The following is a 12,944-nucleotide window of genomic DNA, read 5'->3' as shown; positions in this document are numbered from 1 at the left end:
GCTGACATTTAAAAAAATATTGTCCCATTTCCATTGTGTAATTTACCTATCGTCGATAACTAGCCCTATAGTGATATCCAAAGTGAAACCAAATTTACCATGGGCATCACAATCGGGTTGCATGCAGCTGAGCTCTGAATTGATGATTACTAAGGTGTTGCCGGCTGTGGGCATTATTGAAATAAACCCAACCCAAGGAATACAGTGGCGTACCTTTAACCCTTTACACTCATGGGAATTGGCCTATATGGATAGGGCTACATTGAAATGTTTCTCACAAAAGAAATATGAAATGCATAAGCATGGTAGCAATTGGAAGGGAACAGTTTGGAGATTATGGGAAACGTATTAGACCGAAGTTGACGACACAACTGTTCACCTGACTCAAGACTGAATCTAAACATTACACTGTTGATTTTATGGGCATTTCAAGTTCACTGTACTTTTTGTCACATTTGTTGATAGCAAAATCTGAAAATACTCTGGATGCAGAATATTCCTGGAAAATGTGGGGTAGGTGCAACATAAGACAAAACAATTGCAAGAATTTGAGTGAGAGGACTAACTGGTGTCTCCAAGTGGACACACACACCTCTCCAACGTGTGCACACTTCCTAAGTGATTTCATTTTTTTTTTATGAGTCTTCAACTATAAGGGGCTTGTTTGAGCTCTCCTAGCTGTGCCGTCGAGGAGCTAGGGCAAGCACACTTGTAGTTGTTTTGAACACAACCCTGCATCTCCGTCATCACATAATCACTGTTTTTGTTTTACGCAATACAAAACGTCCCATTATAAATCACAATCTGGGTCAGGTGGGCATCATTTGAAAGCTTGTTCTATTGCCAACATGACTACCTAAGTTATAGAATGTGATAGTACAGTGTTAGGCTTTGACAAGGCAATTCAGAGAAACACAATGCAGTCTTGGAGTGCTCAGAAAGGACTCAGGAGTGCATTCAGGTTTCAAATCAAACTTTATTTGACACCTGCGCCGAATACAACAAGTGTAGACCTTACCGTGAAATGCTTACTTACAAGCCCTTAACCAACAGTGCAGTTCAAGAAAGAGTTAAGAAAATATTTACCAAATAAACTATATAAAATAATAAAAAGTAACACAAAATAACAATAGCGAGGCTACAGTATATACAGGGGGTACCGGTACAGAGTCAATGTGCGGGTTAGTTGAGGTAATTAGTTGAGGTAATTTGTTGAGGTAATTTGTACATGTAGGTATGGGTGAAGTGACTGCATAGATAATAAACAGCAAGTAGCTGCAGTGTAAAAGTCAAATGGGGTGGGGTAGGGGGGTGTCAATGTAAATAATCCGGTGGCCATCTGATTACTTGTTCAGCAGTTTTCTGGCTTGGGGTAGAAGCTGTTGAGAAGCCTTTTGGTTCTAGACTTGGCGCTTGCCGTGCGGTAGCAGAGAAAACAGTCTATGACCTGGGTGACTGGAGTCTTTGACAATTTTTTGGGCTTTCCTCTGACACTGCCTAGTATATAGGTCCTGCATGGCAGGAAGCTTGGCCCTAGTGATGTACTGGGCCATACGTACTACCTCTGTAGCGCCTTGCTGTCAGATGCCGAGAAGTTACCATACCAGGCGGTGATGCAACCGGTCAGGATGCTCTTGATGGTGCAGCTGCAGAATTTTTTGAGGATCTGTGGACCCATGCCAAATATTTTGAGTCTGCTGAGGGGACATAGGCTTTGTCATGCCCTCTTCACAACTGTCTTGGTGTGTTCATGATGGTTCGTTGGTGATGTGATCACCAAGGAACTTGAAACTCTCGACCTGCTCCACTACAGCCCCGTCAATGTTAACGGGGGCCTGTTCGGCCCGCCTTTTCCTGTAGTCCGCGACAGTGGAGGCTGGTGACTTGAAAAATTGAGGAGGATGGGAGACCCACGGTATAGGTGAATAACGCACAAAGAGGAAAAATTGTGTTTCAGAAATCGTCAAAGACTAATTATTTTAACCTAAAGCATTTAATAAAGACATTTATAGTACAATATTGTGGGGTATGGGAGTGAGAGGGCTAATTACACCGTGTGGGATAGGGATCACAGCAGTGATTGAATGAAGATATGTGGCATGAGTTGAGGTGTTCAGAGGCTTGACCAGTGCAGGACAGGATTTGATTGGGAAGACAAAAAAACAATAACACAACAAACTACACAGTTAGACAAAAGAATGAGCTAAGAATGAGTTAGTCTAAGCAAGGAGTAAAATCATTGCTGTGTAATAATGTGATTGTGTTTGTGTATATGATTGACTCTACATACAGGAATGAGAGAAAATGTATAGGGGTACTCACAGTGCTTGGAGGGAAACATTCAATGTGCCTGTGGATGAGAGGGCACATGAGACGTGGCTTCAGTTCATGTCAGGAGAGAGTTGACAATGGTAATGGAGTGGAGTAGTCATCACCTCTTAAACCGGGAACAGGAGGGGACTTGGCTGTAAATACAAATAGCAGATACATTCCAATACAGCTGTGCCGTTGTAGGTTTGGACGAGTTTCTCTATGAACTTAAAAATAATTTAGTCAAACACAGACTGCACATCTCGCTTACTTGACACATCAAAGTATCCCAAGAAAAGTTCCTGAATAAAGCCCTGACCATCCACATACCTGAGGATAACTGACAACTGCAAGCAGACTGGTGGCACCATAGGTCCCAGAGCGGTGGGGCAATTTTTTCCCCCTGGGGCCTGGAGTTTTTCCTAATATGTTAACCTAACTTGGAAAACTCTGGACCCTATAAGGTATGACAGTGATTCATTTGTAAAAAGGTTTTATATGGGCTATGGTGGGACCAGTTTTTCCTAATCAGGTCACATGATTTTTTTAACTCCTGAAACTCCTGGCCCTGGGGGGATGAAAACCCTGAAAAAACTGCAGCTACATTATATTTGTTCATATTAATTTTATTTAACTGGATAAGAAGGGGGATTTCCTCTACCCAGACAACAACTGATAGACATAATAACTCACAGGGCTGAGCTTGCTTTATGCATGTTTGCATCATGCAGGCAACTGTAGGCTTTATAAAACATTGGACAGGGCGCATAGGCTGTATGCAGCTGTTCTTATTAGTAGCCTACAGTTGATCAGGCTAAAAATAGTCTCGTTTTCATCCCATACAGCATGTCAGATTTCTAATGTTTAGGTATAGCCTACTCTGTTGCAACATTTATATCGTGAGTTTTTGCTTGTGTCTGTCCGGAGTGGTCATGTGTTACCATCTTCGCTAAATAAATACCGGAGGAAAGTGGAAAGGCTACTTGACCGCACGCGAAAAAATGTGCTGCGTCAAACTCTCTCTTTAAAAACGTGTAATGGATGATGCGATCAAATCATTCGCAATTATTTTCTACATCCCAGAAAAGACAGTCGAAAGTGTGATATGTTCAGCTAGTAAAACATAGTAACGTGCCATTTCCTCTGCAAGCTCCTTGTAGTTGCCCTTGTCAGCGGAACTTTCCATCTCGTCGTGTCCTCTAAAAGCAAATTATAGCATGCCCAAAAACGCAGGCCAGGCCAATAATACAGGCGGCTTCATGACCAGCTATACTTTTGATACCAGTTGGTATTGAATGCCCTTACCTTTTCATACTTCTTCATGAAACTTATCTCAGGCTGAGGTCGACCCTCGCTTTTAATTCGCAACTTTTCCATAAACCCCAGATAATGAAAGGCGTTCTTAACACATAGAACACCCATAATGCTCTGTGGCACAATCCCAATTCAGCTCAACATGTTCATTCTCTGATCCTAATTCTATGATTGGATGGACACCATGTCAATTCATACTGCAAAAGCTTTGATTGGTTGTAGGATGTCCTCCGGAAGTGCTCATAATTACCATGTATGTCTATGGAAGGTGGTGAGGCCTACGAGCCTCCTAGGTTTTGTTATGAAGTCAATGTAGCCAGAGGAGAACAGAAGCTAGCAGTCCTCCGGCTGCACCATGGTGCTACCCCAGACAGTGCTGTTGAAGTTACTGTAGACCTTCATTGCAAAAAAAATGTTATTTAATCAATTATTTTGTGACACATTAATATATTTAATATAGTTTTATCCCCTAAAAAGGATAACTTTAATGTTTCACTATTTACATTTTTATGAAATTTCACTGAGGAGGATAGTCTTCCCCTTCCTCCTCTGAGGATTCTCCACTGGTCCACGATCAGCTCCTTTGTCTTGCTCACATTAAGAGAGAGGTTGTTGTCCTGGCACCACACTACCAGGTCTCTAACCTCCTCCCTATAGGCTGTTTCATCGTTGTCGGTGATCAGGCCTACCACTGTTGTGTCATCAGCAAACTTAATGATGGTGTTGGAGTCATGTTTGACCACGCAGTTGTGGGTGAACGGGGAGTACCGGCTACCAAGAGCGTTATCACATAGTCGTCCAGAACAGCTGGTGCTCTCATGCATGCTTCAGTGTCGCTTGCCTCAAAACTAACATAAAAGGCATTTAACTCGCCTGGTAGGATCCTGTCACTGGGCAGCTCGCGGCTGGGCTTCCCTTTGTAGTCTGTAATAGTTTTCAAGCCCTGCCACATCCGATGAATGTCAGAGCCGGTGTAGTAGGATGCAATCTTAATATTGTATTATCGCTTTGCTTGTTTGGTGGTTTGTATGAGGGCATAGCAGGATTTCTTATAAGTGTCTGGATTAGTGTCCCGCTCCTTGAAAGCGGCAGCTCTAGTATTTAGCTCGATGAGGATGTAATCCATGCCTTCTGGTTGGAATATATACATACGGCCACTGTGGGATGACGTTGTCAATGCACTTATTGATGAAGCCGATGACTGAGGTGGTATACTATTCAATACCATTTGATGAACCCCGGAACATATTCCAGTCTGTGCTAGCAAGTCACTGGTACTTCCTGCTTTAGTTTTTGCTTGTTAGCACGAAGGAGGATATAATTATGGTCAGATTTGCCAAATGGAAGGTGGGGGAGAGCTTGGTATGCATCTCTATGTGTGGAGTAAAGGTGGTCTAGAGTTTTCTTCCTTTGGTTGCACATGTGACATGCTGGTAGAAATGAGGTAAGACGGATTTAAGTTTGCCTGCATTAAAGTCCCCGGCCACTAGGAGCGCCACTTCTGAATGAGCATTTTCTTGTTTCCTTCTGGCCTTATGCAGCTGGTTGAGTATGGTCTTAGTGCCAGCATCGGTTTGTGGTGGTAAATAGACAGCTACAAATAATATAGATGAGAACTCTCTTGGCAGATAGCGTGGTCTACAGCTTATCATAAGGTACTCTACCTCAGGCAAGCAATACCTCGAGACTTCTTTAATATTAGACATCACGCACCAGCTGTTATTGACAAATAGACACAAACCCGCCCCTCGTCTTACCAGACGTAGCTTCTCTGTGCATGGAAAATCCCACCAGCCCTATATTATCCATGTCGTCATTCAGCCAGGACTCGGTGAAACATAGGATATTACAGTTTTTAATGTTCCAAATTTTCTTTACGGTAGACAAACATAGGCTCATTCTGTTTGTTCAGAACAACTCATGGTATGTCGCCATGTCATCTTGTAACTGTGCATCAAACATAGTGATCATAAACGTTGACACTGAATATGACTTGAGTTTTATGATATGGAAATGTGAACTGCACATTTGGACTCATTGATGTTTGGCTTGCATGTAGGACTTTAAAGCAGTATGTATCATAATCCTCAAAGTGTTGTGTTTCAAAATACACCAAATCCTCTTAATTTACAGTGTTTATTTCAGTCTGACAACCTAAAAATTGCAAAAGTTGGCCAACTTCTTGTCACATATGGTGCTCAAGTTCTGAAAGGCTGTCAGTCAAATCCCGTACAGCGCTGTGAAGCACAGAGCCTGAGCTCTGACTGTAATTTATAGCATGTACAGCCACTACGTTTTAATTTAGATGCTTACCAGTGTCCAAATCTGCCATTTTCAACCCATATACAGGTATGAGTGTAAAGGGCTACAAAAAAAAAGAAAATCTGTCAGCAGCCACGTTTTCAAGATATTGGACTTTCAAGGAACAAAGTATCACTTGCCACATCCTCATGATGATGCAAACTTGACTGTCGACATGTAAAACCTTTTGGGACTGTATTGACAGCAGACATATTCCTTAAATTCTGTGTCATACCATTTTCTCCTAATCATCTCGCAAATTTCAGTTTTGGACGAGATTGACTTTATGAACAAAATGATCCTATTACTTTGTAGTCCATTTTAACACAATAACAAAAGGGTGGCAAGTAGCCTAGTGGCTAAGATTGCTGGTTCTTATCCTTGAACTGGCAGGGTGGGAAAAATTGCTCTTCTGTCCTTGATCAGGGCAGTTAACTGCTCCCTGGGGGCTGTGGACATCGAATAAGGCAGCCTCACCTCTCTGATTCAGAGGGGTTTGGTTAAATGCAGAAGACACATTTCAGTTTATAAACTCGTTATCAACGTAATTAGAACAGTAAACAAATAAGGTTGTGTCATACCCATGGTATACGGTCTGATATACCACAGCCTTCAGCCAATCAGAATTCAGGGCTCAAATAAGCCATTTTTTATGTCCACTATAACACTGGCTGTTTGGATCCTGGATGCTGATTGGTTGATAGCAGGGAGTTATAGCACCACAATTGCTGCATTCTCCGGGTAATGCCTGTTAGTAGCTCCATTAGATTTTTCAATGTGCATCCACTGTCCCACAGCCCAGCCAGTCATTTATTAAACTTAATCTCCCCTGAAAAAAAGCATCTAGATAATATTTCCCCATGCTACTAGGCTAGCATTTGCAACAGTTGGGGTTTGTCTAAACCAGGAATGGGCAACTGGCTGCCTGCCCCCCTTTTGTAGGCCAGCATATCAATTTCCAGAGGACAGGCTGGAAGATGACCCAATGAGGGTGCGGAACACCTTCCACAACTGAGATGAGAGACCATGTCGACCGGTAGTCTATGGATCCGGAAGACGTGATGTACCATGAGCTGGGCCGTCTCCGTGGCAGAGGGTAGTTTGGGGAGAGGAATGAAGTGGGCGACTTTGGAAAACCGATCCACAAAAGTCAGGATGGTGGTGTTGCCATCAGATGGGGGAAGAGCCATGACAAAGTCCAGGGAGATGTGGGAAGGTCCTGGTACTCTGCGGGAATGGAAGAGAGGTCCAGGGCACCTTCCGAGACCCCAGGAAGACATCCCGGGGCAGAAGGGACTCCAGCCCATGATGGCACCAGTAGACCAGTTGATGAGGGGATTGTGTCATTGGAGCCAGGAGAATCCTAAAACCACAGGAATCTGAGGAGACTTGATGAGCATGAATTGAATAGTCTCGCTGTGATTCTCTGACACCCGTAGGTTGATGGGAGTGGTATTATGAGTGACCCGGCCTATAGAGCGCCCGTCCAGGGGCTGAGTGGGGGGGTAAGCGGGGCTCCCGAGAAGGTGGAGAGATCGTGTACCACCGTTGTAAGCTGCCTCCCAGACAACCCGCGGAATTGCTCCAGCAACTTGTCCAATCCCCGATCATGGCATTCAGCCAACGTTTGGACCCCCTCCATAAGGCCAAGAAGCAGTTCCCCATGCCTCCCGATGGTGGCCACGAAGCAGTTCCGATGGTGGCCACGAAGCAGTTCCTCATGCCTTCCGATGGTGGCTCCTTGGGAGGAGGTGGCGTTGCGCAGCTGACCTGGTCTACTGGTCATGGCCAATTCGTACTAACAGGTTTGAAGGTAAGACCCAGGTGCACACAATGTCAAAGTAACAGAAGTTTATTAAATCTAACACTGGCAGTCAAAGGTACAGGACGGCAGTTCAGGGTCAGGGTCAGGGTCAGGGCAGGCAGAGGTCGATAATCCAGAGTAGTGAGGCAAATGTACTGGACGGTAGGCAGGGTCAGGGCAGGCAGAAACCTCAAAACCTGGAAAACTTGAAAACAGGGGAAAACGCTGGTAGGTATGAATGAACAAAACAAATTGGCAACAGACAAACAGAGAACACAGGTATAAATGAACAGGGGATAATGGGGAAGATGGGCGATACCTGGAGGGGTATGGAGACAAGACAGGTGAAACAAATCAGGGGGGTGAAGACAGGTATGTGCTGTTTCTATGACCAGCTGTTAGTCAGGAATTATTCACACGATAATTACCAGGTTCTCATGCCTTATTAGTTCTTATGCCTTATTGCTTAATTATAAACTGGGTGGTTCGAGCCCTGAGTGCTGATTGGCTGACAGCGTGGTATATCAGACAGTATACCACGGGTATGACAAAACATTTATTTTTACTTTAATTACCTTGGTAACCAGTTTATAATAGCAATAAGTCACCTCAGGGGTTTGTGATGTACGGCCAGTATACCACGGCTAAGGTCTGTGTCCAGACACTCCGTGTTGCGTAGTGCTTAAGAACAGCCCTTAGCCGTGGTATATTGGCCATATACCACACCTCCTCAGGCCTTATTGCTTAAATATACCACGGCTAACGGCCGTGTCCAGACACTCCGTGTTGCGTCTTGCTTAAGAACAGCCCTTAGTCGTGGTATATTGGCCATATACCACACCTCCTCGGGCCTTATTGCTTACATATACCATGGCTAAGGGATATTCTTTGACACAACGTGAGGCACAACCCTGAGGTGCCTTACTGCTATTAAACTGGTTACCAACATAAATAGAATGGTAAACAAGCATGTTTGTGTCATACCCGTGGTATATTGTCTGATATGCACACGGCTGGAATGCTTTTTTAGCCTATCAGTATCCAGAACACAAACTACCCAGTTTATAATCTACTATATACACTGGCCAATAAGAATTATCTTCTGGTTTAAACATCATGACCCAGTTCTCCAGTTGACAGATTGTTCCCCTTGCATGCCACGCTGTGCACTGCTGTAGGGGGAGGAAACCCCTCTTTCTGCAGTGAGGATGAACCGTCATGGGACAGTGTTTGTCTTCTCTGGTAAATCAAACAGAGGTGCCTGGGTGAACTTGTGTGAGAGTGCAGACGTGTGTGTGTGTGTGTGTGTGTGTGTGTGTGTGTGTGTGTGTGTGTGTGTGTGTGTGTGTGTGTGTGTTGAAGGGTTCATGGGAAAGGCATGGTGGATGAGGGTTTGAGGCTCATGGGAAGCTGTTGGATAGGACTGAAGGGAGAGTGAGTAGTGTGTGTGATGATGAACAGCACTCTTGCTGCTTTGCATTAGTTTTCTTCACCTGCCTCTGGTCCTTATTCCTCCAAGTAAGCAGGGCAGAGGCTTTGGAGTCTGCAGCTAGGAGGGAAGAAACCATGGTGTATGGAGGTAGTAAGAGCAGTCCTTGCGGTGTATGGAGGTACTGTAGTAAGAGCAGTCCTTGCGGTGTATGGAGGTACTGTAGTAAGAGCAGTCCTTGCGGTGTATGGAGGTACTGTAGTAAGAGCATTCCTTGGGGCGCACTATGGTGCTCCCTTTCTTTCTGAGCTGACAGCTCCTCAGACAGTCTATATTGCTAATTACAAATGACACAGATCTGTCATGATGCCAATGAGGCAGATATGAAATATGTGAATGTTTAATGTGTGTCAACTAGGGAATCAGTCAGTGGGAGCTCTATTTGCGTCGCTGTGTGTTTGACATGTCCTTGTCAATGTCATTAATAAGTAGCAGTAACTCTCGCCTGGCTGGCTGGCTGCTGGGTGTTTGACATGTCCTTGTCAATGTCATTAATAAGTAGCAGTAACTCTCGCCTGGCTGGCTGGCTGCTGGGTGTTTGACATGGGTAACCGTTTTACCGTGGTATAATTGAAAGTGAGAGAGTAGTGTTTGATTGGGAGATGAAGAGGTCATTAAACACCCTTCTCATGCTACTACTGCATGATTTACCCAATGTGCCTCTTTTCCTCTCTCTTTCCCGTTCTCTTCCTTCTACTGTTTCAACCTTCCTCATATCACATCCGCATCCTTCTCTCTCTCCTCCTCCTCTTCTCTGTCCTCTATCTTTCAGCTTCTTGTCTATCCTCATCCCTGCCTCCCTATTGTTATCTCTCGCTCTCTTTCTATCTCTCTCTCTCCACGTCCCACGTAGCATCGATAATTACTAGCGATACTCCAGAATTCATGGCTCTGTTTGGAGGGATTGAACACCACCAGAGACAAACTGCTCGCTCTCTCTCACACGCACACATACAATTCCCTCACAATCTGGTTGAAAGATGAAGGCAGAGAGCGAGGACAAATGACAAGAGGGGAGGGGAGAGGCAGAGAGTCCTTCTAATGAAAGGAGAGGGAAGCCCCTGTAGTTTAGCCCGGTCACCGAGCAGAATGAGAAATGCCCTTGGCTGCTAAGTCAAGCATTGCTTGTGATTACTCTCCACACTTATCAAGATGAGGTAAGTCACAGATAACCCCAGCAAGCTACAGTTCCCAGGGAGCAATAGACCAACAGAGCATTGCAGACACACTCACTAACATATACACAGGCACACACACAAAGACACACACACACACACACACCACATACACACATGCACTCATACAAGCACACACACGCGCACACCAACACACACACAAAGACACAAACACACACATGCACACACGCGCGCACACACACACAAAAGGGTTCCACTGACTGGCATCCATGGTTGATGATGGCACATGCTCTGTATGACTGCCCTCACCCTGGACTGGAATAGTGATGCAATAGTGATGGCTCAGCATATTAGGTGCCAACAAGGGAGGTGGGTTAATTGGCTCACATTGTGGGTGACAGCAGTGAGAAGGAAACAAAAGGAAACAGCAAGAAAATCCCTCAGCCAATCATATTAATTAAAGGGTATTGATGCATGAGATTCAATTAGACAGAGCCAGGGGTAAAAGGAGAATATTGTGGGTAGAGGGTACGGTGTGTGTCTGTGTGTGTGTGTGTGTTTGTGTGTGTGTGTGTGTGTGTGTGTTACCCTGTCGGATGAATGAAACTAGCATGGATCTGTTACAGTGATGAGAGTGTAACATGTTTGCTGTGGTACTGAGGTTGTCACCCCTACCCGTATGCTACCAGATCATTAACTAGGATGAAAAAGCATGTGTGTCACGGGTGGCCGGTGGCACCTTAATTGGGGAGGATGGGCTCATAGGAATGGAACACATGATAATGGTATCGAACACATCAAACACCTGGTTTCCATGTGTTTGATACCATTCCATTCACTCCATTCTAGCCATTATTATGAGCCGTTCTCCCCTCAGCAGTCTCCTCTGGTGTCCGTGTATGTGTGTATGAAAGAGAGAGAAGTCCATGTGTTCATGGTAATGTAATGCATGGCTGCAGTATCCTGTGACATGGAGTACAAGGAGTCAGTGTTATGATTCTGCACTGTATAGTCCGCTGTCTGGTTGACATTCACATCAATGTCATTGTGCCCATTCAAATGTGTGTGTGCACGCATATGTCTTCGTGAGACAGCCATGGATGGAGTATTGAGGGGAGCTTGTAAAACGGCTAACTAGCTTGAGGGAACCATTTTGGTAAACATATAGGTAGACGGTCATTTGGAAAATAGCATGTGTGCCTGCACTGAGATCAACTAAGAACTATAAACTGAATAAACGGAACAGTTCAACTGTGGGCATATGCGTTGACATGCCAGCCTCAGTCTGTCTGGGAAATGTCCTTCTGCCTTCCCTCTCCCCCCTGGTCATGCTTTCTCCCAGCCATCCCCTCTGGTCCTACTGCCTCCCAGCCATCCCCTCTCCCCTCTGGTCCTGCTGCCTCCCAGCCACCCCCTCTCCCCTCTGGTCCTGCTGCCTCCCAGCCATCCCCTCTGGTCCTGCTGCCTCCCAGCCATCCCTCTCCCCTCTGGTCCTACTGCCTCCCAGCCATCCCCTCTCCCCTCTGGTCCTGCTGCCTCCCAGCCACCCCCTCTCCCCTCTGGTCCTGCTGCCTCCCAGCCATCCCCTCTGGTCCTGCTGCCTCCCAGCCATCCCCTCTCCCCTCTGGTCCTGCTGCCTCCCAGCCACCCCCTCTCCCCTCTGGTCCTGCTGCCTCTCAGCCATCCCCTCTCCCGTCTGGTCCTACTGCCTCCCAGCCATCCCCTCTCCCCTCTGGTCCTGCTGCCTCCCAGCCATCTTCTCTGGTCCTGCTGCCTCCCAGGAATCCCCTCTCCCCTCTGGCCCTGCTGCCTCCCAGCCATCCCCTCTCTCCTCTGGTCCTGCTGCCTCCCAGTCACACCCTCTCGCCTCTAGTGACTCTCCAGGGTTGCTCTGCTCTGGGGAAGAGTGAGTTGTGACATAATGGCCATCTGTAACAGGCTTGCCTGGGATTGAAAGCTCAGCGCGACACAGCCTCCCCAACAATCATGTCTCTCTCTCTCTCTGCTGCCCAGTTAAGAGCTCCGCTGGGAGAGCTCTCTCTCTCTCTCTTTTTCTAGCACTAACTATCTGCCTCTCTCTTCAGTGATTTTTCATTCTGGCTGTCTTTTTATTCTATTTACATTTGGGGGGGGGGGGGGGGGGGTCACAACAAGGCTGTGTTGTTCTTAGATATGTTTTTTCCTTGACATGCTCAAATAACAAAGATTGGTCACTTTTTTTTTTGTAATCTGTTGGACCAGGAGACTCTGATCTTTGTACGTCAGTGTCTTTCCTCGTGCTGAACAAATGTGTCCTTAACATCCGTCAGGACAGATTTTCCTCCATTTTAAACCTTTTGTTATTACCAAATCAAAAATCACATTTTACACTTTAAATCCACCCCGCAATAGCCTATCACCTCGAAACTGGTCATCACCATCCTGGACGTCCCTAAGATGAACCTCACTGAATGTGCTATTGATATCTAGAAAAACAAGGAAACACTAACACTGATGCTAATCATCTGCAATCATCATCTCCTCATGAACCATATGGCACATTCACTCCAGATTTGGTATTTAGACTTATTACATCAGTCTTTACAGGTTT

General features: G+C 45.6%; 1 protein-coding gene across 1 annotated transcript in view; it reads left to right on the top strand.

The window, feature by feature from the left end:
- The window catches only part of LOC139419558 (fibroblast growth factor 11-like), a 56,009-nt gene that overhangs the window by 21,887 nt on the left and 21,178 nt on the right, over positions 1-12,944 (top strand). The window lies entirely within an intron of this gene.

Source organism: Oncorhynchus clarkii, chromosome 10, assembly GCF_045791955.1.
Source record: "Oncorhynchus clarkii lewisi isolate Uvic-CL-2024 chromosome 10, UVic_Ocla_1.0, whole genome shotgun sequence".
NCBI classification, from domain to species: Eukaryota; Metazoa; Chordata; class Actinopteri; order Salmoniformes; family Salmonidae; genus Oncorhynchus; species Oncorhynchus clarkii.
This window is presented reverse-complemented; position numbering and strand designations above follow the sequence as displayed.